This window comes from Dromiciops gliroides, chromosome 2 (assembly GCF_019393635.1).
Source record: "Dromiciops gliroides isolate mDroGli1 chromosome 2, mDroGli1.pri, whole genome shotgun sequence".
Classification (NCBI taxonomy): Eukaryota; Metazoa; Chordata; class Mammalia; order Microbiotheria; family Microbiotheriidae; genus Dromiciops; species Dromiciops gliroides.
Genome location: NC_057862.1, coordinates 695,198,014 through 695,224,418, shown reverse-complemented (window position 1 = coordinate 695,224,418; position 26,405 = coordinate 695,198,014).

The window sequence follows — 26,405 nt, the reverse complement described above, 5'->3', positions numbered from 1 at the left end:
AGACTCCTTGAAACATTTTCTCCTCAACCTGGGAGCTCTGGAATTTTACCTTCCCCTCCTCTTGTATGACTCCTTGTGACTCTGCCCCTTCCTTGACTCTGTGGCCCTCAAAGCTTCAGTGTCTGGAGCAAAGGATCCCTGTCTCAGATCTGCACTGGTGCTGCCACTGCTGCCACCTGACAGGAGCCAGATCCAGTACTTGGGTAGCTGGGAGGACACTGTGTTATCATGGGTGATGGAGGGGTCTACACCTGCTTGACCACTGGGGAGCTGAAGTTTTATAATGCAAACTTAAATAAACTGAGAACTGTTTATAGCAGATTTTTATGGCCAGGTTCTTTTTAGTTGCTTTTCCCCTACTCTATTTCTTCATCTGGACCTTTATTTTAGTGTTCTACTCTGTTCCCGGTGTGGAGGAGGGGCACTGTTGCAAGGTTCAGGATTTTTTGCAGTGCTGATTTCAGAGCTAGCTCTGGAGGTGTGAAAGTTTTGTATGTTACCAATATGGTATGACCTTAAGAGAGGTGTGCTTACTAATGTCTTGGTTTGCACTCTGGTTCTTACCCAAGAAAGGTCCCTGATCCCTTGGGATTGCAGTTGACACTGTCCCTTAGGGTCTCTGATCATTTGGGGCTGGAAGTAATCCTGCCACTTAGGACTTCCACTCCTTCTTGGCTGAAAGTGCTTTTCTCCACCCTAGAACTGTGACCCAGAAGTAGGTACAAGAAATGGAGTTGCCAAATAGCATCTAACACAGTGATAACACAGAAGTACCTTATAATCATTTTCTGACCAATTGCCAGCTCCCCTTAGGGCCTCTAGCTTGAGAGCTCCCAAAGTTGCTATTGTTTCTGTCACCACCACCTACCACTGTCATTTCATCCAGTGAGTGGCTTCTGGGCCAACCTTCCCCATGTCAGAGATCCATTTTTTCAAGCTCCCATATTTTCTTCAGCTGGAAGAATGTCTCAGTCTCACTCTGTGTTGGCTCTGCCACTCCAGAGTTTGATTTGAGGAGTTATGTTGAAGTTGTTTGGAGAGGAATATTGGAATAGCTCGGCTGAGTGCTTTCTCTACCATCTTGGCTCAGAACAGAAATTCTGTTCTATTTTTTAAAAACCATATAGTTATAAATTTGACAAACATCTACAAACCTGAATATTTCTTTATATGGAAAATAGAAAAAAGAGAATTGCATATGACATTGTCAATTTAACAGTTATTTATTAATCACTTATTATGTATCACACACGGTACTAAGATCTCAAGATAGTAATAAAGCCAAAGCTGATGTCTCTGTTCCATGTAGCTTGTTTTATTTTTTAATACATATAAAATTTATGAGATGTAGCATAACATAGTGGCTAGAGAGCTGGTCTTAGAGCCAGAAATGTCTGAGTTCAAGTTCAGCTTCTGACACTTCCTTCCTGTGTCACCCTGGACAAGTCATTGATCATCTCAGTACCCTGGACAACTATAGTTGTAGAGAAGGTACCAATTACATTAGTAGAAGAAGTTTCTTCAGCCAATAAAATTGCAGATCTAGTGCTCTTCCCAATATGAAATGTAACTCAGTGAATCCAATAATGCTTAACTTGTTTGTGTGTCCTGCTGAAATTTCTTCTGCATATTAAAAATACAAGCAAAATCTCCTTGACCCTCTTCTTTTTTATTTCCTTCTTGGTCTATTGAATTTGACATTTTCCACAGATCTCTGCTCTAAATGGTCCTAATGGAGATGCAGTGTTTATATAAGACACAGTGCCTTACAGTTTAGCTGTAAGCATAAATGACAAATACAAGAACCTGTCATACATAAAAGAATGTAGCAAGTGTATGAGAAATTACTATACTATCTCATAAGAATTTCCAGGATGGAGAGATACCTTCCTACCAAAGGAACAGGGTGTCACCTTCTTCATGGATGTGGTGGCATCTGAGCTGACCCTTGACATATAAGTAGGGTGTCCAGTGGTGGAGACTGAGGGGCTGTGGTTGGAGCCAAGGAGAATTCCAGGTATAGAAAACAATGCGGGGGCGGGGGCGGGGGCAGCTAGGTGGTGCAGTGGATAGAGCACAGACCCTGGAGTCAGGAGTACCCGACCCGAGTTCAAGTCTGACCTCAGACACTTAACACTTACTAGCTGTGTGACCCTGAGCAAGTCACTTAACCCCAATTGCCTCACTCAAAAAGAAAGAAAGAAAGAAAGAAAGAAAGAAAGAAAGAAAGAAAGAAAGAAAACAATGGGCACAGACCTGCACAAAGAATAAGGGGTGAGAAAAATTTATGAAACTGTCGGAAGTATCATTTGCGTGGAAACGTAAACAGTGATGACGTATGAGGCTAGAAATGAAGATGAGTACCTGATGGTAAAGACTCTTTATCCTATAGACAATAAGGAATTCCTGAACAAGGGAGTTATGTGACCATAAAGGGGCCTTGAAAAAACAAGGAAGACAGGAAGGAAAGCAAGAAGGAAGGCAGGAAGGGAGGGAGGGAGGGAGGGAGGGAGGGAGGGAGGGAGGGAGGGAGGGAGGGAGGAGGGACTAGAGGTAGGGAGTGCTGGTAGAGAACTTTTATAATAATCCAGGTGAAAAACAATGAGGGCTTGAACCAGTGTGCTTGCTAAGTGAGTGGGGACCTGAGAGACTAAGAAAAATGGAACAATTTGGACAAGGTCACACAGGTGAAAACAGGTAAAAAGGCAGACTGAGGCATCAGATAAACTATATAGACCTAAGTTTTCTAAGGTTAAAGCAAAAAGTAATGATAATCTTCATGAAATAATGGCATCCTCCACATTGGTGACCTTCAAGTTAAATCTAAAGGACTCCTGGTTGAATATATTGTAGAGGAAATTGTTTTTCAGATTTAGGTTGGACTAAATCACTTTTGATGTATCTCCCACTCTAAAATTCTGTGATTCCATTAAATATAAAAGTTGCTGGGGTGTAGAAAAAACACTACTGTAGTGAGGTCCTCATCCTATAGTAGGCACTTTATTTATTATTATTTTTTTCAGGGCAATGACGGTTAAGTGACTTGCCCAGGGTCACACAGCTAGTAAGTGTCAAATGTCTTGAGGCTGGGTTTGAACTCAGGTCCTCCTGAATCCAAGGCCAGTGCTCTATCCACTGCACCACCTAGCTGTCCCATATAGTAGGCACTTTAAAAATCATTGTTGAGTTGGAATTTCTCTGAGGGAGTTCATTTTCTAGGCAGACATACGTACCATGAGAAAGAGCTGGAAGTCCCCACAGTCTGGTTTGTCCTTCCCCTTGAGTCTCATTCTGGAGTATTATTTCCAGCCCCTAGCAGCAGGCTCTCTCTCATCTGTCTTGTAGTGACACTCACTTCATGGATACCACCATGCCAACCCCATTATTTTACCTGGTGAGTCATCTTCACCTAATTCTCCTTCTTGGAGGATTTGTGCAACTTCCTAAATTCATTCTCAGTCCACTGTGGTCTCTGGCTCACCAAACTTGTATGCTAGTTGCTATGGCAACAGTGCCTCTGCAAATCACCCTGCTTGCTCCCTCTTGACCTTTTGATCTTGTGGGGGAAAGCTTCCTTAGTAGTTCTCTAAGTGCCTTCTATTTTTGTAGATGCATACCCAGTCATGGGACTCAAATTCTTTGATGAGTTTTAGGAGAAACTAAAAAAGAGGGAGAAAGAATAGGGGGCTTCTAGAAGAAGTGCTTCCATCCTATAGAACTCCAGCAGGACTGATAAACTTAAAAGACATGGAATAGAAATACAGTTACACTAATCTGGGGGCTTAGAAGTAAAATCCCATATTTGGGTTCAAAAAAATCAACTGCAGTAGCACAGGGTGGAAAAGGTAGCGTTAGACAACAGTTCATCTCAAAAAAAGATTGGGGTCCTGAGTGGACTAAAGATAATTGGAACCAACAGTCAGCAAAGAGCTAATGATCAACTATATATCAATAAGAGAGACTTGGTTTCCCAGAATAAGAAGATAATAATATTTCTGTATTTAAGGACAGACCACTACCATGGTCAGCTTGTGGTCACCTTTGGGCACCATATTTTGGGAAGGACATTGATAAGTCAAGGAAATCCAAGTGATGCTAACCAATATGGAAAAGTGAACTACAGAAAATATGGCTATTGAATTTTTGTTGAAGGAAATGGAAATAGTGTGGAAAGACACTGTAAAAAAAGAAACTTCAGAGGGTCCTGATGCTTAAGGAGGCAGTGAGGTAGCATAATGAATAGGGGGCTTGGCCTGAAGTCAGGAAGACTTGAATTCAAATATAGCTTTAGACACTTGCTCACTGCGGAACCCTGGGAAAGTCATTTAATTGCTCTCTGCCTCAGTTTCTTCAATTGTAAATTATGGAGAATAATATCATTAACTTCCCAGGATTCTTGTATGATCAAATGGGAAAATATTTATAAAATTCTAAGTACAGAGTCTGGCACATAGTTTGCATTCAATAAATGTAAATGCTTCTTCCTTTCCCTTTCTTCATAATGTGTATTTTCAACTATCTAATTGGCTATGATGAAGAAGATAGAAGACATCATTTTAGGCCCCAAATGGTCCAATGAGAGAAGTAGATTTTCAATCAATATTAGAAAGCAGTCTTACCTAATGGAGTTGTTTGGAATCACAGCATAGGAAGACACCTGAGAGGTGACCCCAGTCCAAACCCCTTAGTTTACAGATGAGGAAATTCAGGCCCAGAGGCCCTAAATTACATGTCTATTGTCTCATGAGTAATAAGAGGGAGGAATGAGGAGATCTTATGACATCAGAAGCAAGACTTCCTTTTTCTATTTTATTTCAGTTTTCAAATAATGTGTTTATTTTGTCTTCCTCCCAAAAACACCTAAAAGGCAAAAAGAAAAAAGAAAGAAAATTCTTGTAACCAATAGGCAGTTAAGTGAAACAAATCCTCACAGTGCTCATGTCCAAAAATGCATGGCTCATTCTGCACCCTGATTCTACCAGCTCTTTCTGGTAAGAGGTAGCTCATTAACAGTCTGTCTAGGATCACGACTGGCTATATATCTCCAGCTGATCAAAGATAGAAATGGGATTCAAACACAGGTTCTGTGATACTATAGCTAGTGCTGTTTCCACACTATCTCATAGCCAAAGCAAAAATACCTTCTAACACCTAATGTTATGCAACAGTGTTACCATACTATATTGGAGGGCTAGTGAGTAGCTTATTACCAGATTTGTTCATGGCAGTTAGAAGATGTAGTATATAGAATGTTGGGCCTAGAGTTAGAGAGATTCCTCTTCTTGAGTTCAATGCCAGCCTCAGACACTTACCAGTGATGTGACCCTGGGCAAGCTGCTGAACCTTGTTTGCTTCAGTTTCCTCATCGGTAAAGTGAGTTGGAGAAAGAAATGGTGAAGCACTCCAGGATTTCTGCCAAGAAAACCCCAAATGGAGGAATTAAGAGTTGGACACAACGAACAAAAATGATTAAACAATTAAAGGTGTCAAGCAGAAGCGGAGTGACCTGCTGCTGACTTGTTGTGTTAGGTATTTATGCTTCAGGAGTCAGTTTTTAATCTCTCTACACAAAGTGCTCAGTCCAGGACCTTAACATAGGGTGCTTTTAATAAAGATTTGTGAAGTGGAATGGAATTCATCTGTGGGTTGGATCAGCAGATTTCTAAGTTTAAGTCCTTGGTTCAAACCTTGGTTGTGCTCCTTATCTATCTATCTATCTATCTATCTATCTATCTATCTATCTATCTATCTATCTATCTATCCATCTATCCATCTATCTATCTACCTATCTATCTATCATCTATCTATCTATCTATCTATCTATCTATCTATCTATCTATCTATCTACCTATCTATCTATCATCTATCTACCTATCTATCATCTATCTATCTATCTATCTACCTATCTATCTATCATCTATCTACCTATCTATCATCTATCTATCTATCTATCTATCTATCTATCTATCTATCTATCTATCTACCTATCTATCTATCATCTATCTACCTATCTATCATCTATCTATCTATCTATCTATCTATCTATCTATCTATCCATCTATCTGTCTGTCTATCTATCTACTTATTTTTATCTGTTTATATATTCATTTATTCAGTAATTCAGTCAGTCATTTATTTATTTGTTTGTTTGTTTTTGCATGGCAATTGGGGTTAAGTGACCTGCCCAGGGTCATAGAGCTAGTGAGTATCAAGGGTCTGAGGCCAAATTTGAACTCAGGTCCTATTGACTGCAGGGTTTTCTGACTCCACTGCACCACCTAGGTTCCCCTTTCCCTATATGAGCTTAACCTAGCCCTTCCCCCTTGTGACCCTCGAAATTTCTCTTCTTTATTTTATTTTATTTTATTTTATTTTATTGTGGGTCAATGAGGGTTAAGTGACTTGGCCAGTCTGTTCTTTCTTCATCTGTGGCATAATGGAGCTATACTCTATGATATTGATGGTAATTTTCAGCTCTCAGTCCTAGGATCCTATGTTATTAAACAGAAAAGTGCATATAAAATTTAATATATTGAAGGAAAGACTTACTACCTTTCCCCCCAAACAACCTTCTAACACCTGTCAATCTTGCTTCCATAATATCCTTGGCACCATCCATCCAATCTTTCCCTTTCCTAGGCTTCACAGTTGGTCAGGCCTTTAAGAGCTTCACTCTATCCCATTGTAACCAACAGTCCTGACCTCACATTGCTCCTTGTACTACATGAGACATCCAGATTAATAGTACTAATTTGTATATGTAGTTTTCCCGCTCCTCAGTTCATTAACCTTCAATGGCTCCTCACAGCCTACTGAATCAAGGCTGCATCTGGGGTCTGGAATTCAAAGCCCTCTATACCATGGTTCCCAAACTTTCCCTAGTTCTCTGCCAATTGGCCCTCCTCTCCTTTCCTTTATGCTCCCTGGAACTGGACTACTCTTTGCCCTGAATATGCCCTGTCTTTGGTGCCTTGTTGATGTTACCCTATTCAAACTTCCATTATGCTTTAAATTTTTATTGGGATCCAAGATGTTTTTTTTGTGTTAACCACTGGGTAGCACTATGGGTGCATAGAGAGAAGGGCCATGGCTGGGGTTTTGGGGGAAGAGAATCATTCAAGGGGAAAATCATTCAAGGATTTACTTGGGATTATAAACTCATACTGGTCTGCCCAACCTGGAGGGACTTCCTTGCTCTGTCCATGGCAGACATGTCAAAATGGACCAACATGCAATGATCATCAAGGGTCAGTTCAGATTGTTGTGATCGCCTAATACCCTTTGTCTTGAAGGCTAGCAATAACTTGACTCTAGGAGTAAGAGATTCCCAAAAGGACAAAGAGGAAATGGTTTTTCTGTGTTCTGAAGTTCTAAGCCCTGAAATTCTATTCTGTAAGGTTTTTTTTAAATAAACTTCAGAATTACAGAATCAAAAAAGAAAAGAAAAAGCATTTCTTATGTTCCTATTATATGCTAGGCATTGTTCTAGGAAAAAACAGAAATTAAAGAAGGCCCCTGTCCCTGCCCTCAAATAAGGAGAGAAACATCTATGGAGGTGGGTGGTCAGAGAAAAGGAGTCATAGGAATACTGAATATAGTGATAAGATAATTATGCTACTGTTCACCTTGTGCTAAAACCCAGTCTTATCTTCAGGTCTTTGTCCAGACTTTGCCCAATGCTCAGAAAGTGTTCTCTTTTCCCCTTTGCCTCTTAGAATCTCTAAATTTCTTCGCTGCTCATCTCAGAGGCCACCACCTACAGGATATCTCTTCTGATTTCCCCAGGTATATTTCCCCCCTCCTTCTAACCCTCATATCACCAAACTTGCTTTGTATGTGTTCTATATTTATTCATCTGTGTGTGTGTTGTAATCCACTATTAAAATACAAACTCCTTGAGCTTAGGACTTATCTTGTTGGTGAGTCAGAATCTAGCACCTAGGACAGATCTGTGATTGGACTGGGATAGGGAAAGCCTATTAAGGAACTTCTTCTGCTCCAACAGTTGGGCACCTACCTTGTAACTTGGAGTCTTGGAGTGTCACCATGGATTATTGAGACATCAAGTGACTTGACCAGCTTCATAAAGTTGGTATGCCACAGAAGGAGCCCTTGAATCTATAATGACTTGGCATAGTGTTGAGGATACAAAAAACCTAAAGACAATCCCTGTTCTTAAGGAGACATTTAATGGGGGGACACAATACAAAAAAATATATGTATAATCAAGTTATATACAAGAAAAAGTGTAGATAATCACAGAGGAAAGGAACTTGGGTTAAGGGAACTTGGGAAAAAGTTTTCTGCAGAAGGTAAGATTTTAGCTGAGACATGAAGAAAGTCAGGGAAAACAGGAGGGACAGATGAGGAGGGAGAACATTCTGGGCATGAGGAATAACTGCAAAAAATACCTTCAGTTAGAAGATGGAGTGTTGTGTTTGAGCAACAGCAAGGAGACCAATGTCACTGGGTCACAGTATATTTTGAGATGGGGGCAGTGTAAGGTATACAAAAAAAAGAAAAAAAACAACAACTGGGATTGTAAGAGGGCATTAGGTTTTGAAGGATTTTGAATGTCAGAGGATTTTGTATGATCCTGGAGGTCATAAGGAGCCACTAGAATTTATTGAGTGTGTTTGTTTGTTGTGGGAGGTGGGGATGGGAGGGTGACAGACCTGAGTTTTAGGCAAACCATTCTGGTGGATGAATGGAGGATGGATTGGAGTAGGGAGAGATGGTTCATTCAGATATACCAATAGCTGTTGCAATAGTGCTGACATGAGGTGATGAGGGCGTGCACCAGGGTGGGGGCAGTGTCAGAGGAGAGAAGGAGCCATATTAGAAAGATGTTGCACAGGTGAAATCACAGACCTTGGAAACATATTGGATATGTGAGGTAAGCAATGGTGAGGCATTAGACTAATATCTGTGTTGTGAGACTGGGGGACTGGGATGATAATGGTGTCCTCAACAATAATAGGGAATTGAGGAAGAGGGATGCATTTTGGAGTGGCATAAAATGAGTTCAGCTTTAAACATATTGAGTTTGGGTTTCTCCAGGACATTCAGTTGGGGATGTCCAATAATTGACTAGTAATGCAAGACTGGAGGGCAATAGAAAGATGGACAGATAAATCTGGGAATCATCTACATAGTATCACCTTCCTCTTCCTGGATGAAAGAAGGTAGACAAGATTATTATCTAGGAATAGATTGACAATTCTCATGGTCTGTACTATTGCTCTAAGCCTGTGTACCTGAAGACAAAGAATAAAGAAGGAAGTCTGTGGGGGGGACAGCTGGATATCATAGTGGATAAAGCATCAGCCCTGGATTCAGGAGGACCTGAGTTCAAATCTGGCCTCAGATATTTGACACTAGCTGTGTGACCCTGGTCAAGTCACTTAACCCTCATTGTCCCACAAAAAAGAAGAAAAAGAAGGAAGTCTGTGAGTGAACTCGGGTTGATGAGATGCCTGGTAAAATTAAGGCAAGGATCTGCTGAGGTCACTCACTTGATTGATTTAAATTCCTATTCAATTACAAGATCAGGTATTCAGAAAGGTATACAGAGATGCTGATGTCTCCTTGTCACTAGAGGGAATTTCTTCCCACCATGGCTCAAGCCCAAGGTTAGATGTGGAGAGATTCATTGGCAAGAGATATAAGTGACCTGCCAAGCCCAGGCCTCAGTATTTAGCCTCTCTGTCCTTGATTCAAGAACTATAGCAGTCCAAAGTAAACAGGGAAATTGAAGGAGCTTGATGATTTAATTCTCCAGTTGGACTCCACTGGTATAATTGATTTGCCAAATGTTTCTATGCCAGGGTTTATTTCACTCCTTGTCACTTGGAAAGCAAGGATCATGTCTTCCTCCTTCTGTGGAGAGGCAGCAGGGTGAAAGGTAAGCCTTGCTATTCCTGGAATTCCCTGGGACCAATTCCTTTGGGGGGAAGGGTTGAAGTTCAAGCTGTGTCAGAAGGGCTAATGAATAGGCATTGTTTTCTTTCCCAGTCATTAAGTCCTAAGAAGGTAAAGGCATCGTTCAAAACCATTTTTGTGCCATGGACCTTCTTAGCCAGATGGTGAAGCCTATGGATTCTTTCTTAGAATAATACGTTTAATTACATAAAATGGGGTGCATAGGATTACAAAGGAAACCATTTATAATAAAATATAGTTTTCAAAATATATTTAAAAAACAAATCCATGGACCCTAGGTTAAGAATCCCTCATATAAGAAGAGAAGAAAAGGAATCCCTTCTTTAAAAATTATTTTTAATGTGATTTTATTTTTTCTTCATTACTTATAAAATCAATTTTTAACATTGGTTTGTTATAATTTTTGAGTTCCATATTCATTCCCTTGCTCTCCTTTCCCATGCTTGAGAAGGCAAACACTTTGATATGGATGACACATGTGCAGTCAGGCAAAAATACTTCCATATTAGCCATGTTGAAACAGAGTACACAGAACAACAACAAAAAAAATAACAAGAAAAATTAAGAAAAAAATTAAGTATGCATTGATCTTTATTCAGACTCTATCAGACCTTTCTCTGGAGGTGGATAACATTTTTTCTCATAAATCCTTTGGAATTGTCTTAGATCATTGTATTGCTGACAATAGAAAAGTCATTTAGAATTGACCATTGTACAACATTACTCCTAACTGTGTACAATGTTCCCCTGGTTCTCCTCACTTCATTTTGCATCAATTCAAATAAAGTTTTCTCAAGGTCTTCTGAAACCATCCTTGTTCATCATCTCCCATAACACAATACTAGGGTTTCCCTCTTCATTTCAGAATCCTGAATAAAAAATGGAAAATGGGTATTAAGTAAGAATGTCAGGATGGTCATGGTGTGCTTTAAATACCACTAGACTTGGAGGTCAGACACTGAAGTCTGAGCATGGGCTCTATCAGAAATTTGGCCAAACTCTATCCTCCATCTTGGCCTCTGTTTGCTCATCTGTCAAATAAGGGGCTTAAGGCTAGATGCTCTTTCGGTTCCCTTCCAGCTCTGAAATTTGACATCAGCCAAAGACCAATGTCCTACCATTTGACTTTGCTGCTGCTCTCTCTTCCAAGAAAAAAAGTTTTCTGGACTGGAAAGAACAAAACAGAAATGACCGACAGGAAGCTGATCCCTCAAGTTAGGAGGCAGAATATAAGAGCATCTATCCACTTCTGGTGAACTGTAACTTGACCAACATAAGTGACTTAGCTGCTACTCAGGTTAGAAAGATGGTTCAAAGGGGGCAGAACCAAAAGAACATTGTGCACAGTGACAGCATTAATGTTTGATGGAGAATTATGAATGACTTAACTATTCTCAACAATACAGTGATCCAAGACAATCCCAAAGGACTAATGATGAAGCATGCTATCCACCTCCAAAGAAAGAACTGATATTGATTGAACACAAACTGAAGCATGCTATTTTTCCTTTCTTTCATTTTTTCTTTTGTTCAAGTTTTCTTATACAAAATAACTAATATGGTAATGCTTTGCATAACTGCACATGTATAACCTATATCTGATTGCTTACTGCTTCAGGGAGGGGGAGAAGAGGGAAGGAAGAAGGAGCAAAAATTGAAACTCAAAACTTTAAATGAAATTTTTAAAATTAAAAAAATCCAAAGATGGTTCAGATTAACTAAAATGGAATTTTGGAGGGATACACATATGGTATTTAGGTATTAAAAATGGCAGATGTTATTGTCAATGATCTTTGAAAGACTGTAAAGAATAGAAGTCATATTAAGGGGCAGTATGGGATAGTGGTAAGCGTTGGGTTTTTGAATCAAGAAGACTTGGCATTATATTCCATCTCAGACACCTGATGCCTGAAAAAAACACTTGACCACTCTATGTCTCAGTTCCTCTCCCCCCACTCCCTGGGTATAAAATGAAGGATAGAAATGAGATTCCATGGCTTCTAAAGCTTCCTGTAGCTCAAAATCTTATCCTGTGAGTACCACAGGACTGGTGAAAGACAAATGTTTTGATTTATCAAAGAAAGAGAAAGGGAAAAGAGTGGAATCTGGACTACATCTGTGAATTTGGCTCTAATTGCTGGCAGAATTTGAGAAGGTATTGCTGAAGATATGGTAGCAGAATTCTTAGAAAAGGAGGCAATGATTTGAAAAAGCCTTTGAGGCTTCATTTAGACTAAGTCCTGCCAGACTAACCTCATTTTCCTTTTAGACAGGGTTACCAGAATGGTAAGCCAGGAAACGTGAATTTCAGTTTAGCTTGATTTGAATAAGCACCTAACTCTTTCTCTTATGTTATTCTCGTGGAAAACAGGGACCAATATGACCTAGAAGATAAGCAGATCACTTGGAGGGAATTGGAACCTGGTCAAAAAGTTGGATGTTGTCACAAATGGCTTAAAGTCCCTTTGAAAGGACGTCTTCAGTGGAGTATACCAGTAATCTGTACTGGGCCATGCACTATGTAACATTGCTTCTGTGACTTTTAAAAAAGCATCAATGGCATTTACATCACATTTGAAGATGACACGAAGCCTGGAGAACAAGCTAAGGCACTGGATTTTTAGTCAATAAAATGTATTACTTGCCTGGCATATGAAAAAGTCTCTCGACAGGCTAGAAAGGTGGGGCCAGTTGAGTCAGAGCACAGCTTCACAAATACAATATGGAAGACATACGAAACACACAAAAAATGTCTGAGGGATTTAGAAGTCTACAGTCATGGCATCAGAAATATGATAGGGGAGATTAAAAAAAATAGATAATGCTGGTCTGGGTGGTATTGGGGAAATCCCAATGACCAAAACCAGGGAGGTGAGAGTCCTGATATTCACTACCCTGGTTGGTCTGCATTAAGAGGATTGTGTTCAGTTCTGGGCACCACTGTTTAAGGACTCTGTAAACTAGTGTGTCCAGAGGAGGGCAATTAGCAAGGTGGATGGTGTTTTGTCCATGTCAGGTCAAATAGCTAAAGGGAAAGGGCATGCTTAGTCTGAATAGGAGACTTGGGGTGTGGGGGGCACTATACCTAAGTAAGCCATTGTATGGAAGAAGAATTAATCCTGTCCTCCTTGATTCCTGAAGGGCAGTGGCAGAAAGGAGCAAAGAGGTAGATTTAGCTTTGTGGTAACGAAAACAAAAGGAGCTGTCCAAAAATGGAATGACACAGCTGAAAGGACTTCCTCTCTCCCTCACTGAAGGTCTTTGAGGACTGGCTGACCAACTGTCTGCTTGCATATTAGAGAAGACATTCATGTTTAAGCTTAGGCAGGTCTGCTTGGCCTCTGGGGTCCCTTCCAAATCTGAGTCTCTGGGATTCCATCTTTCTGTATTCTATGTTCTGAGCATCCTGTTGCCTTTAATGTTGTGGTTGTTGTGCTCTATGGGCCCTCCCACTTCTGACATTTTGAGAGTCTGTCACAATACAGGAATCAGTGCTCAGCATTCTAAAGTCAACCCTCCCCCTCCATTGCTAGGGAAGAGAAGCTAAAACTTAGAGACTGACCTAGATCTCCAATATCTTATAGCAGGCTGCTTCACAAGTAGAAGATGGTCTGGGGCTGTAACAGTAAGTGTTTATCCAATAAAGAGGGGAGGAAGGAAAAGGCAGGGATTATGCCCAGAGAACACGATTCTTATCTGGCTGGCTGAGTATCGCCTAGTGAGAAAAGCAAAATGGTGTACAGATGGTGTGAACTCCCCTTACCTGCTGCCCCTACCTCAACCCTTTGTCAATTGCCATCAATTGAATCCTTTGCCCCTCTCTAATGAATGCAGTAATCATATAATATTAGTGTGCGATAAGATTCTGTGTTTCCATCATCTACCCCAAATGGACTCTGAGCTCCTTGAGGGCAGGGACAGTGTTTGAACAGAAACACCTTTCGAGTAGGGATTGTTTAACTCTTTGTACTTGGATCCCCAGGACCAAGCCCAAAACCAGGCACATATTCAGTGCTTTCTAAATGCCTGTTGACTGATTGATTATACTTCACTTAGTTCTAGGAATAAATCTCTGCATGTGGTGATTGTTTGGTGAGTGTTTATTGAATAAATGAAAGAACAGCATTTTCAATTTTTTTATTCTAAACTTAAGCAATCCCAGATAAGATAAATATGTCAACATACAAAGGAGGAGAAAAAAAGAAGACAACACAAAGCCATGAATCAGTGTCAGAAATAGCTTGCTTTGCTCTTTAAGCCTGTCATAAATTTAACATGCTATCTTCAAAGCTGGATTATTTTCTGTGTTTCTTACTGGCTTTCATTTTATTCCCTTCTATACATTTTCTCAAATGCTTCAGTGACTCTCTTTTCTTATTTTTTTTAATTTGGTAATCGCAACACTAACTCCTCCCCTCTCCAACTCCATCCCACCCAGAACCCCAAAACAATGAAAGAAAGAAAAATAAAAACCTACCATCAGATATACATCATCCAGCAAAACAAACTCCCTCATTGGCAGTGTCCAAAAATATATTTGTTATTCAGTCATATCCTACTCTTTGTTACCCCATTTGGGGTTTTCTTGGCAAAGATACTGGAGTGGTTTCTTTCTCCACCTCATTTGACAGCTGAGGAAAATGAGGCAAATGGGGTTAAGTGATTTGCCCAGGATCATATAGCTAATAAGTGTCTAAGTCCATATTTGAATCCAAGAATAGGAATCTTCCTGACTCCAGGCCCAAAACTCTATCCTTTGTGCCACCTAGTTGCCCTCCAAAAATGTATGACTTAATGAATTATCTGGGACACCATATCAGTTACCTAATGCTTTTTCCAGTTCAGTCATTATATATTCTATATTCTAAGGACCTTTGAGGGTATTGTTTGTTTGTTTGTTTGTTTTTGAGTAGGGCAATGAGGGTTAAGTTACTTGCCCAAGGCCACATAGCTATTAAGTATCAAGTGTCTGAGGCTGGATTTGAACTCAGGTCCTCTTGAATCCAGAGCCAGTGCTTTATTCACTGCACTACCTCTCTGACCCTGAGGGTTTTTTTTTTTAATTAAATTGATTCTGATTAAATTCAATGTTCAAGGCACTACCATGAGTGCTATAGAGTCAAATGCTGACATCTAGTCTGCGGTTTGGTGGCAGTTGTCTAGTTAAACCATGTCTCAGCCCCCATCCTACTTAGGGAAATATCTTGCTCCCTCCTGGTCCCTGCTATGATTCCTGGAAAATTCTTCCCTGGGCATTCTTGTATACAGTACTTTAATAAGATTACAGAAATGAATATACAAGTAATTAACTTTGATTCCTTTACTGTCCAGGATTTTCTTCAGACCTTCAATCCCCCAATAGCTTCCAGGGCAATACTTTAGAAGTTAAGTTCTTACAACCATTAACAGAAGGGAACTGGCCAGGACAATAAGCTGGAGCTTTTCACTAACTAAATCTACAAGGTTCTATAGGCTTTCCATTGATGCTAGTCATGAACTTGTGAATGACCAGTTGATCTCTACTGAAAGCACCATTGTCTGTTGGCCCTCACTCTCATATGACCAATTTATCTCCTGTCTCAGCTGGGTAGGCCCCCTCTAATCATATTTCCACTCCACCCAGATTGGAAAGTCCACTGAAAAGATGCAATGGGCAGGTCAATTACTCCATTCATTGGCCACATAGGTCAGTCTAGTCTGGCAGTCATAAATCTAGACCCCATCCAGATAAAGTTATACTAGAAACTCTTTGGCCATAAGGTCCCCTTTCCTTCATTTACCTTAAAACTCTGCATATTTGATCATAGATCACCCTCTGTGGGCATACTCTTAGTCTAGATGACCATGTCATTGACAGCTGTGGAAGTCCTTTTATTTATACTGACACAAATAAAAACAGTCCCTGCCCTCAAGGAGTTTATATTCTACTGGGTATGAAGTGCGTTTGGATGTATGCATGTGTACATACATGTGTTCACACGTGTACTTGTGTATTGTGTGCATGTGTGTACATGTTTTTGTATGTGTGTACAAGTGTATATTTGTGTGTTGGGGGTGGGATATGACATACATAAAGTAAGTGGAGTACAAAGAGATTACTAATGAGAAAGATCAGGGCCACTTTATGAAAGGGACTGCATCTACTCTGAGTATTGCAGGCAGAAAAACATTCTGAGAGATTAAGATAAGAGGGGCAAGAGTAGAGAATTTGAGGAACAATTCTAATGCATTAGGGTTAGACCACAGGGTTTGTGTAGGTAAATCACATTGAACAATATGGAAAGGGGAATTGGGGGTGAGGGGCATTGAATGATAGTGTAACATATAGGAGGAAGCAGGACTGGCTCAGCATTTGTTTGTTTATTTTTTTAAATTCTCTCTTCCCACAGCAAAGGATGGAGGTTCTCATTTTCCCAGACCATACCTCTGTCCTCCCATAAGGCTCATCAAAAGCATAAGCTTCCCTCTGGTCACTGGCTCTCCTCTTCCTCATCTCATTGCTTCTGTAGCCATCCATAGCAAATGTATATAAATAATACATGTAAGAGCCCCAACATCACCTGACAGGCTAGTTCAAAGATCATACCCTATGGCAGAGAGTTACTTTAGACTAAGGGCTTTGTATATTCTCTTGTAGTAAAGGGGAGCCAATGCAGTTCTCTGAGAAGAGCAGCAACATGGGCCGTCTGGTGCCTTAGGAGTTCACACTGTCTGTGTCTCGTGTTCTAAAGATTCTCCTAGCTTTGAGAGCCCAGCTAGCTCTTAGGATCTTTCCAGCTCTGGGATCATATGCTGTGCCAGCTCTTCTCAGCTCTGACATTCTGTGTCCTGTGAAGCTAGGGTCCTGATTAAGGGCCAGGTCTGAAGATGGAGGATGCTTCTCCTCACAGGCTTCCATGTCCTAAGGGACAGTCAGTCATCAATTCAGAAGGGCCTTTCCTTTTGTGATCACATCAGCTTTCATATGAAGAAGATCTGATGCTGTGGGGAATAGCTAGAGCCCTTAGTTCCTGCTGCCTGTAAGAACCAAAGGATGACTTTATCCATTGGACAAAAATGTGACTTTCCCTTTATCACTATTTTTTTTTATCACTCTCCCCACATCACCTTTTATTTGGATAAGACTTTTTTTATTTCCAATATGCTTCCTCTCAGATTCTGGCCCATGAGATTTAATTCTGGAGGGGACCTCAGAGATTACTTGGTTTAACCCAGGGAAATAGAGGCTCAGAAAGAAGGGATGATTTGTCCAAGGTCCTGCTGCTAGTACAAGGCAAAGTTGGGATTAGAACTGACATCCTCTGACTTCATATCCAGTGTTTTTGCCTGCCACACTGACTGCCATTGTATTTCCTATGATACAGGTAGATCAAGGATGATTTTCATAGGTGAGGAAACTGAGCCCCAGTGAGGTAACTTTGTTGCACTCAAAGGGTGATAAGTGCTAGGAGTAGGGGCTGCCAAGCAAACATCACTCTCTCCACAAGAATAACCTCATCCTTTTGATGAGAACACAATAATGGTTGTCAGAAACCATAAGGGTCCTCACATTTGAAAGGAATTAGATAGTTCCTACTTGGTTCCAGAAAGGAGAACTTGAGGCAATAGACAGAGGGAAAGCAGAGAAAAGTGTGATGGTTTCAAAGTCAGAGGATCCAGCTTCAGATCCTACCCCTGCCACCAGTTACCTGTGAAACCTTAGGCAAGTCACTTAAATAATTTTTACCTCAGTTTACTTATCTGAAAAATGAGGCAGGATAGATTAGATGACCTTCAAGGTGAGGCTATGTATGAATTTGTAAGTTGCAATGAAGCCAAATGTCAGGAAAAGCTTTCTTTCAAGGAGAGCCATCCAAAAGTGTAATGGGTTACCCCAGAAGGTAGTGAGTTCCCCTACACTGGAGGTCCTCAAACAGAGGTTGCATGACTGATCACTTGTATAGCTGAAATTTAAAATCAGAGCCTTCCTTTCTAAATGTGCTGCTCTCTCCATGTTATATATCCTGGCCCCAAAGCTGCCACTGTCAATTTCTTCTCTGCCCTTAGTGAACAGGGCTTGCTTTGGGACCAACACTGGGAACAGTGGTCAATACCAAACTGACAATAGGTACAACATTGAGTGCCCCACCTGGCATTCAGAATTAACAAGGAAAGGAGGGGTCCTTAGCATAGATGCCTTCAGAAACCCAAGGAGGCCTGCATGACAATGGAAAGACAGAAGTGCAATCCAGAAACTCCCATGTACTCAGTGGTTCCCCTGGTTCTGCTACATTTGCAGATAGAATTATATGCACCCCCTGGCCTCACAGAACTTTGATCTCCAGATCTTAGGACCATGAAGCTTTTCTTTTCCTCGATTTTAACAGGCTCAGAATTGCTTCTGCCCATGAGGCCATGATCTCTTGAAGTACTTTGTCAAGCTGCCCATCATTGGCAGCAGAATGGTGGGAGACAACAGCATCTAAGAGCTGAACATATTGGAGAGTTACTAATTACTGCCCCTACCCTTCCTGAACTCCAGGGATCTTGTGTCATTGACATTCATTACGGTTGTTCTTGCAGATGTGATCTTGCAGAGGTAGCTGCATCTATGGCATAACAAGATAGTTAAATATATAATAATCTGAGAGTAACTAAAAGGCAGGAGGTGGAGCTTCAACAACTGGGACGTCAAGAAAGGCTCCTTGGACAAGTGGCCTGAAGGAAGTTCAGGGTGATGAGGAAGGGGGGCATTCTAGGGATGGAAGATGGCATACACAGGGGCTCAAATGACAGTGAGAGCATCTAGTCCAAATCCTTGATTTCAGTTTTTTTTAAATTCACTCCATTTAAAGAGAGAGAAACAGATCCTGAAATAGAAGGAATTTGCCTGAAGTGTCATAGTAGTTATCAAGAGAGCTGATGCTAAGACCTTTTGTCCTTTTACTGAGAAAGTGATGCAGATCTTCACTCAACTTTCCTTCTCTCTGCTGGAACACAAAGATTTTCACCTTATGTTGGAGTCCTGAGGGCCCGTGTTTGAGTTCTGAAAGGTGGCTTTCCCAGAACAACTCACTGTGTTGGGCCTGGCCACCAGAGGAAAAGTAGCAAGGATCTCTGTATTTGGCATCCATGGAACTGCTTTGGAATTCTGATTTGTGTTTTTGCCACCCTGCTGACTTCAGACATATCACTTCTCTTCTGAAAGGGACCTTAGAGGCCATTGAGTTCAATGCCATCATTTGCAGAAGAGGGAAGTGAGGCACAGAGAGCATAAGGATTAGGGTATTGGGTCAGGATTTGAGTCTGGTTTTTCCTGAAGCCAAGTTCAGTGCCCTACCCACTATGCATCCTGCCTCCGACTAAATCATATGGCTAGTAAGTATCTAACATGGGATTTGAACTTAGGTTTCCTAGGACCATTCCCGGACACTTTCTGGCTGTCTCCATCCATTTCTTGGGGTCAATTCTACTCAGAGTTTTCCCTGTTCTACCCACAGTTTTGACTCTGTATGCAGTTATGAGGTAGAGGGTGGGGTGGGAGAGATAATATCTTCTTCAAAGATGAATTAGAATATAAATTTGACTTTAAATGAAGAACAGAAGCATAATTCTATTATAATTTCTTTTACTGACAAAGTAGATTTTAGAGTATCATAGATTCAGAAGTTGATCATTTCAACTGTCAATTTTGACAGTTGAGAAAACTGAGACCCCCCCCCAAGTTAAAGTTACATTGGTAATAAGCAGTAACACTAAAATTGAAAGCCTAGTCTGCTGATTAAATCCAGTGTTCTTTCCACTATGGAGCCCGCTGGAGATCAGAGAGATGGCATTTGTCAGAGATCCACAGAGAGCATCATGGGAGCATAACTAGAAGATATATACTTACAAAGTGTTTTCCTTCTGTTTTCCCCTGGATATACATCTTCTTTATGTATATGCTACCACCCCATTACACATATGCCCCATGATGCGCTTACCATAACCTTCTTCAAAATCCCCTATTTCTATAAGGCACCACCAATCTTCAAGTGTCTCAGAGTCATCCTTGACTCTTCTTTCTTCTTTAACCTCCATATTCAAGTTGTCAAGACTCATTAATGCTAATTCCACATCCCTCATATTTGTTTCCTTACTATTTCTAAAGCCTATTCAGGCCCTCATCCCCTCTCACCTAGACTATTAAAATAGCTGTTTAGTCATCCTACCTGCCTGTAGTCTCTCCTCTCTCCAATACATTTTCACAAAGCTGCCAAACTGATGATCCTAAAATACAAATCTGTCCATGACACCTCTATTAAAAAAAAATTATTTTCAATGGCTCCCTATTGTACTTAGTATAAAATATAAGTTGCTCAGCCTAGCAAGTAAGGTCTTTCACACTCTGCCTCCTATCTTTCTCATTTTATTTCATATTACTCCCCTGCACAAATTATCTTCTATTCAAACTGGCCCACTATCTCTTCCCCTTACATTATGTGAGAAAATAATGTGTTTTGAGACACCCATAGGTGCCCCTCCCCCTCAAGGGGATTATATTAAGATTGATTGGATTGACTTTGCTGATTGACTCACTTGGAGTTAACTTGATTAGAACCACACCTACCTGAAGGCCTGGCCCTCAAAGGGTGTGTTCTCTGAGCTTTGACCTCAGCAAGTTCTGCTTATGGTCCACCCTCAGGTCTAGTAGGCCAATAGATTTGAGTGATGCTAGCCAATTAGCTTTGAGCAGTCTGGAAGGGCCGCCTCTCCTCAGGTCAGAGGAAGCTTCCACACTCAGTTAGGGTCTCACACACATTCCTGGAGGAGGACTTGGAGGAAGAAGCAGGCCAGGCTGAGCTCTTATCTTTCCTCTAGGGTAGATAGGCTTCTAAACTTTCTGAGCCAAGTGTTCTCTCTTTATTAATATTTGGTATGCTTTCATAAATGCTTAATGCCCAAAACTGGTGCTAAAGCTTCTAATTTATAAGTAACAAATATATTAGAAACCCCAGATAATTTTCCCTAAACTTGGGACAGAAATAAGGCAAGCACATATAGTTTAACTCACCACAACTACATGCCATTATTCCCCTCTGTGGTGTTACACAAGTGGTCTTGACTCCATTAATCTAACTAGAAAGACCTACATAACTAGAAAAACATTCATAGCTCATGGGTAGATCAAGGGAAAAATAATAAAACTTACAATATTACCTAAACTAATTTATTTATTCAGTGGTTTTACCAAATTCTCAAAAGAATATTTTATAGACCTAGAAAAATATTACTGAAATTTATTGTTGTTGTGCATTCATTTCAATTTTCCTTGATTCTTTATGACCCCATTTAGGCTTTTCTTGGCAAAGATACTGGAGTGGTTTGTCATTTCCTTCTCCTGGTCCTTTTACATATGAGAAAATGGAGTCAAACAAGATAAAGTGACTTGTCTTGGGTCACATAGCTGGTGGGGGTTTGAGGCCAAATTTGAACTCAAGCTATCTTGACTCCAGGCCTGGTGGTCTATCCACTGCTAAACTTAGCTACCCTCTACTAAAATGTATAAGGAGAAGGGGTAAAAATCAAGAATCTGAAGTGTAATAATGGAAAAAAGTGGGAAGGAAAGGTCATGTCAGTACCAAATGTCAAATTGAACTTTAAGGCAGTAGTAATTAAAGTGCTGAGACACACAGACAGACAGACAGACAGAGACAGACAGAGAGACAGAAAGAATTGGAGAATTATCTGGGGTTTCTAATATATTTGTTACTTGTAAATTAGAATTTTGTCATTATTTGACAAAAATCTGGGGTGAAACTGGACATCAATTTTGCAGTAAATAAGTTTAGACCAACATGTCGCATCATGCACCAAGTTAAGTTCCAAATGGATGTGAACTAGAAAAAAAAAAAAGACCACATATTAAACCAATTAGAAAAGCAAGAGGAAAAATGGATAGGGGAGAAAGTTCATGACCAAACACTGGATAAAACTGGCAATTTTGATTATATAAGTTAAATAGTTTTTATGCAAAAGTCTAACAATAATCAATTTAATCAATAATCATGTGGACATTTTAAATTTCTAATAATTTTTGTTGTTGTTCAGTCACATCCAACTCTTTGTGACTCCATTTGGAAGTCTGGCTGAAGATCCTGGAGTGGTTTGCCATTTCCTTCTCTAGCTCATTTGGCAGATTTGGAAAGTTAAGCATGTGGTGTATGGATGTCAAAGTACGTGCATGTACAAGTGTTTGTTATGTATTCAGGCATGCATGACATGTGTGTGCATATGTGCGTGCATTCCCTATGAGTGTGTCTATATGCACTGTGTGTGAATGTGTTGGGATTACTGGTGCAGAGGCTAGCCCTGTAGGATCTGCCAGGAGTGGGTATTGGGCTTGGCACTTCAGCAACAGGGCAGTGAGTGTAGATCAAGGTTGTTATAGAAACATAGGATCCCTCCTGGTGTAGTTGTTGTAAGATAAAGATTCCTGGCTCTGGAGCCAATCCCTAGAGTGGGGACACTGAAGACTGTGATGAGAGCAAGTTGCATTGACACAATTCTAGTCCTCAATTGATGCCTAAGGATAAAAAGACTGCTTGAAGAGAAATCAGTGCCCTGGAAATCTAGGTGGTTGTGGAAGTATTCATATGGAAAAAGGCTGTGGCCATTGCAATACTGATCTCTCTTCTGCTTGACAACCCTTCCAAAAGTCCACATACCCATGGTTTCTTTTCAACTCAGTTCAGATGCCTCCTCATTCACAATGCCTTTCCTGATTCTCCCAGTCAGTAAGTAGTACCTGTTCTCTCATGATGCAACTTTGTCAAGTTTTGGGGGAACTTGTGACCTAGAATGTGGGGTTAGCTCACCCAAAGAATTGGAGGCTCACTACAAATCTTATAAAATAAAACAAGATTTATTAGGAGAGAGGAATATATAACTGGGGGACAGATCACTATGGTGAATGTCCCACTTGAGTGAGAGAAGACCTAGTTTTTTGTATGTTTACAAAACAAGGGGAGGGAAGGGCAATATAACTGAGAGGGGATCTTTGAATAATGGGGTATCAGTAGGATATCAGCATCCATCCATAACCTCCATATCATCTTGCAGACCTTGGTATTGCTTATCAGCTACCAGGGTCATGCTCAGCCACAACCTTCCTGAGGTGGGAAACAAAGCTGCCCCTCCCCTGGGTATGATTCCTTGGGGGTTGTGTCCCCCATACCACAACATCAAGTACATTGCATTTGCTTCTCTGTAAACATATCGTATCCTCTCACCCTTCAATAAATCACAAGCTCTTGTCTTTGTTTTTCCAGGACCTTGCATGTAGTAGGCACTTCGTCAATGTTTTATTGAGTTGAGTTGAACTGAATGATGTCTCCTCCTATCAAGTCTCCTCTTCAGTCCTTTGGTCACAGCTCCATTTTTAAGAAGGACAAGGATGTCCAAGCTAACTTTGTCTTCATTACTCACCATGCTGCCTTTCTGACTTTCCACAGTGTTCTCAATTCTGTGCCACAGAATTCTCATCACCCTGGAAGCTTACTCTTCCCTTGGACTTCATATAATGGAAGTATTGTGTGGTCTCTCTCTCTCTCCGATTGACCAGTTTCTCCCCAAACTTTCATTTTAAGGAGGATGTCCAAGCTACCCATGGATTAAGTACTCCCCAAGATGGCCTCCTAACTCTTCCCAGGACCTTCTCTAAGGTGCTACCTGCCTTCATCTCTAGCGCTCCCCTCTCAGATTCTTTGCCTGTGTTGATGTGTAGTCTTCACCCTTATAATGTGAATTCCTTACTTGCAGAGCAAGGACCGTCTTCCTTGCTGCTTTACTGTGTATTCTCAGAGCTTAATACTGTGCCTGGCACATAGTGAGTGCTTAATAAACTTTTCTGGGTTTGCCTTTACTTCATCCATCCTGACATGGCCTCCAGCACCCAACTGTATTCCTCCCTTTCAACTAAGTTTGTTCTATTTTGTCAGCATGCCTTTAGAATGGAACACAGAGCTTCAAGTGACCAACACGAAATATCACCTAAGCCTGAGACTTTTCTTTTATCTGTTACCCCAGAGACAACCACCAGGAGCATCAGCTCCTAGGGCCAAGCTGACCCTCTGCAAATGATCATTGGATTAAGCAATGTGGAAATTAGCATTTTAATAGAAATTCTAATTTATTTTCCCTTTTCAGTAGATCCTTCAAGGATCAGTGACAGACGGGAAGAGGTTAGAAGCAAGAATATACAGGCAAAAGAAATTACACAATAAGAACATTGTGACCCCAGGAGTCCAAATGTTCTTCACTAGAAAAGCCATTTGAATATTATATTAAGAAATACATTATATTAAGAGAAGACATCTTATTTTATGGTGCATAATGTTTCATATATCAAGGCTATCAGCATCTGTGGCTGACAAAGGATGGGATTGCTATCCCTTGTCTCAGTACCCAATCCCTAATTCCACAAGTTTGTAGCCAGGCTTCGTGGAGTAATATGCATAAAGAAATAGACAAGCTTATGTTGGACTTTCTGGAGAGGAGCTTATTTACGCATGCTTAGCTAGACTTGTCCTGTGATGCACCCATCCATCCATCAGTGGACAACAATTTCTGAAAACTTTCCAGCTTGGTATAGCCTGTCACAGCTGGAGCTCCCCTACTTTAGCCTTCATCTTCTGATTTTCCTAAGTCCCACAATGAGCTACCAGAGCCTAGTGGGAGCCAGATTATTGTTATTCAGTCTTCTTAGTCATGTGCTACTCCTCATGACCCCGCTTTGGGGTTTTCTTAGCCAAGATGCTGGAGTGATTTGCCATTTCCTTCTCCAGCTCATTTTCCAGATGAGGAACTGAGGCTTCCCTAACTGCGTGGGGTCTGAACAAGCTTGAGGAGAAAGTTGTCATTATCAGCAATGTCTTTCAGATGCTGGCTTGACCTAGTAGAGAATAAGGTTTCAAAGAGGGATAAATCCTGTGTCTCTCCAATATTAACAATTAGTTATTTAATAATCATTTCTGTCAGTAGGACTGAGGAGCCTTTTTTCCTGAGGCAATTGGGGTTAAGTGACTTGCCCAGGGTCTCACAGCTAGTAAGTGTTAAGTATCTGAGGCCGGATTTGAACTCAGGTCCTCCTGAATCCAGGGCCGGTGCTCTATCCACTGCACCACCTAGCTGCCCCAAGGACTGAGGAGTCTTGCTGACTGACTGAATCTAGGGGATGAAGGAAAGTAAAAAGTCTAGGATAAATAAATCCAAGTTTGGGAAGCTAAATGACTAAAAGGATGTTGGAGCCATCTTGACAGTGACAAAGTTAGAGGATAAATGGGCCCCTTTGTTTCCTGGATGAGGGGAAAGAAGGTAAGTTACATTGGAACATGGTGAGTTTAAGGTGCATGTGGAACATCGAGATGGGGATGTCCAAACAAAGTTTGTGGTATGGAGATGGAGATCAGGAAAGAGGCCAGGGTTGAATATTTCAATTTTGGAGTCATCTGTATAGAGCTGTTCACTAAGCCCATGCTGCTGCTGGACTCCTCAGAGGAGAGAGGCTACAGGTGGTTTTTCATCAGTCTTTTCAAGAGAATCCTCCCTGAAACTGAGAGCTTTCCCCTGTTCTTGGACATCCCAATGGCCACCGGGGCAGCACCCCAGCTGTCTCCTTGTTGTGCCTCACTGTTGCCATGTTACAGCCTTCCACAGTCTGTCATGGTCTGGTGACACACTTTAAGCCGCAAATGATGTCTTAATTAGCTACACAGTCACTTCCCCACAGCTAGTCCTGAGTTCTCATTTTTGAGTAGGCAGGGCAGTGGATGATCACAGTATGAACAGTGACTAAAATCCTCAGTGATTCTGAGAAACAACTCATCTCCGTTCTACCTAGGGGCTGGGGGGATTCATGACAGCATCTAAGGAAATACTCTTCCTGAGGGATTCTGACAACCTGAGACTTACTTTTTGGTGAATCTGCCCTCTCTCTCTCTCTCCTCTCCCCCTCCCCAATCCACTCTCACTGCATCCAGCATACACCCACCATGCCTTTCTCTATTACCCTCTGGGTCCCCAGCAATTTATGAATATTTTGAGATAATAGTGTTGTCATAGAGACTGCCTTCTTTTCTCCACAAAGGATCTCTTAATTAAATTGCAGTACCTTGAACCTGTTCAGGGCTTGTCCTTTGGGGGTCTTCCTAGCAATGGATGATAGGACACTTGGTGGGCTGAACCCTATGGAGAGAGGAGGGGGAGAAAGGGGGAGAGAGAGAGGGAGAGAGGGAAAGAGAGAGAAAGGGAGGGAGGGAGAGAAAGAAGGATGGAGAGAAGGGAGAAGGAGAGAAGGAACAGAAGAAGGGAGGGAGAGAGACAGACACAGAGTCAGGCACAGAAAAAGAGACCCAGAACAAAGAAAGAAGGATCTGGAGAAAAACAGAGAGATAGTAATAGGGAGAGTCAGAGACAGAGATAGAAGGAAAGACAGTTACTGGAGA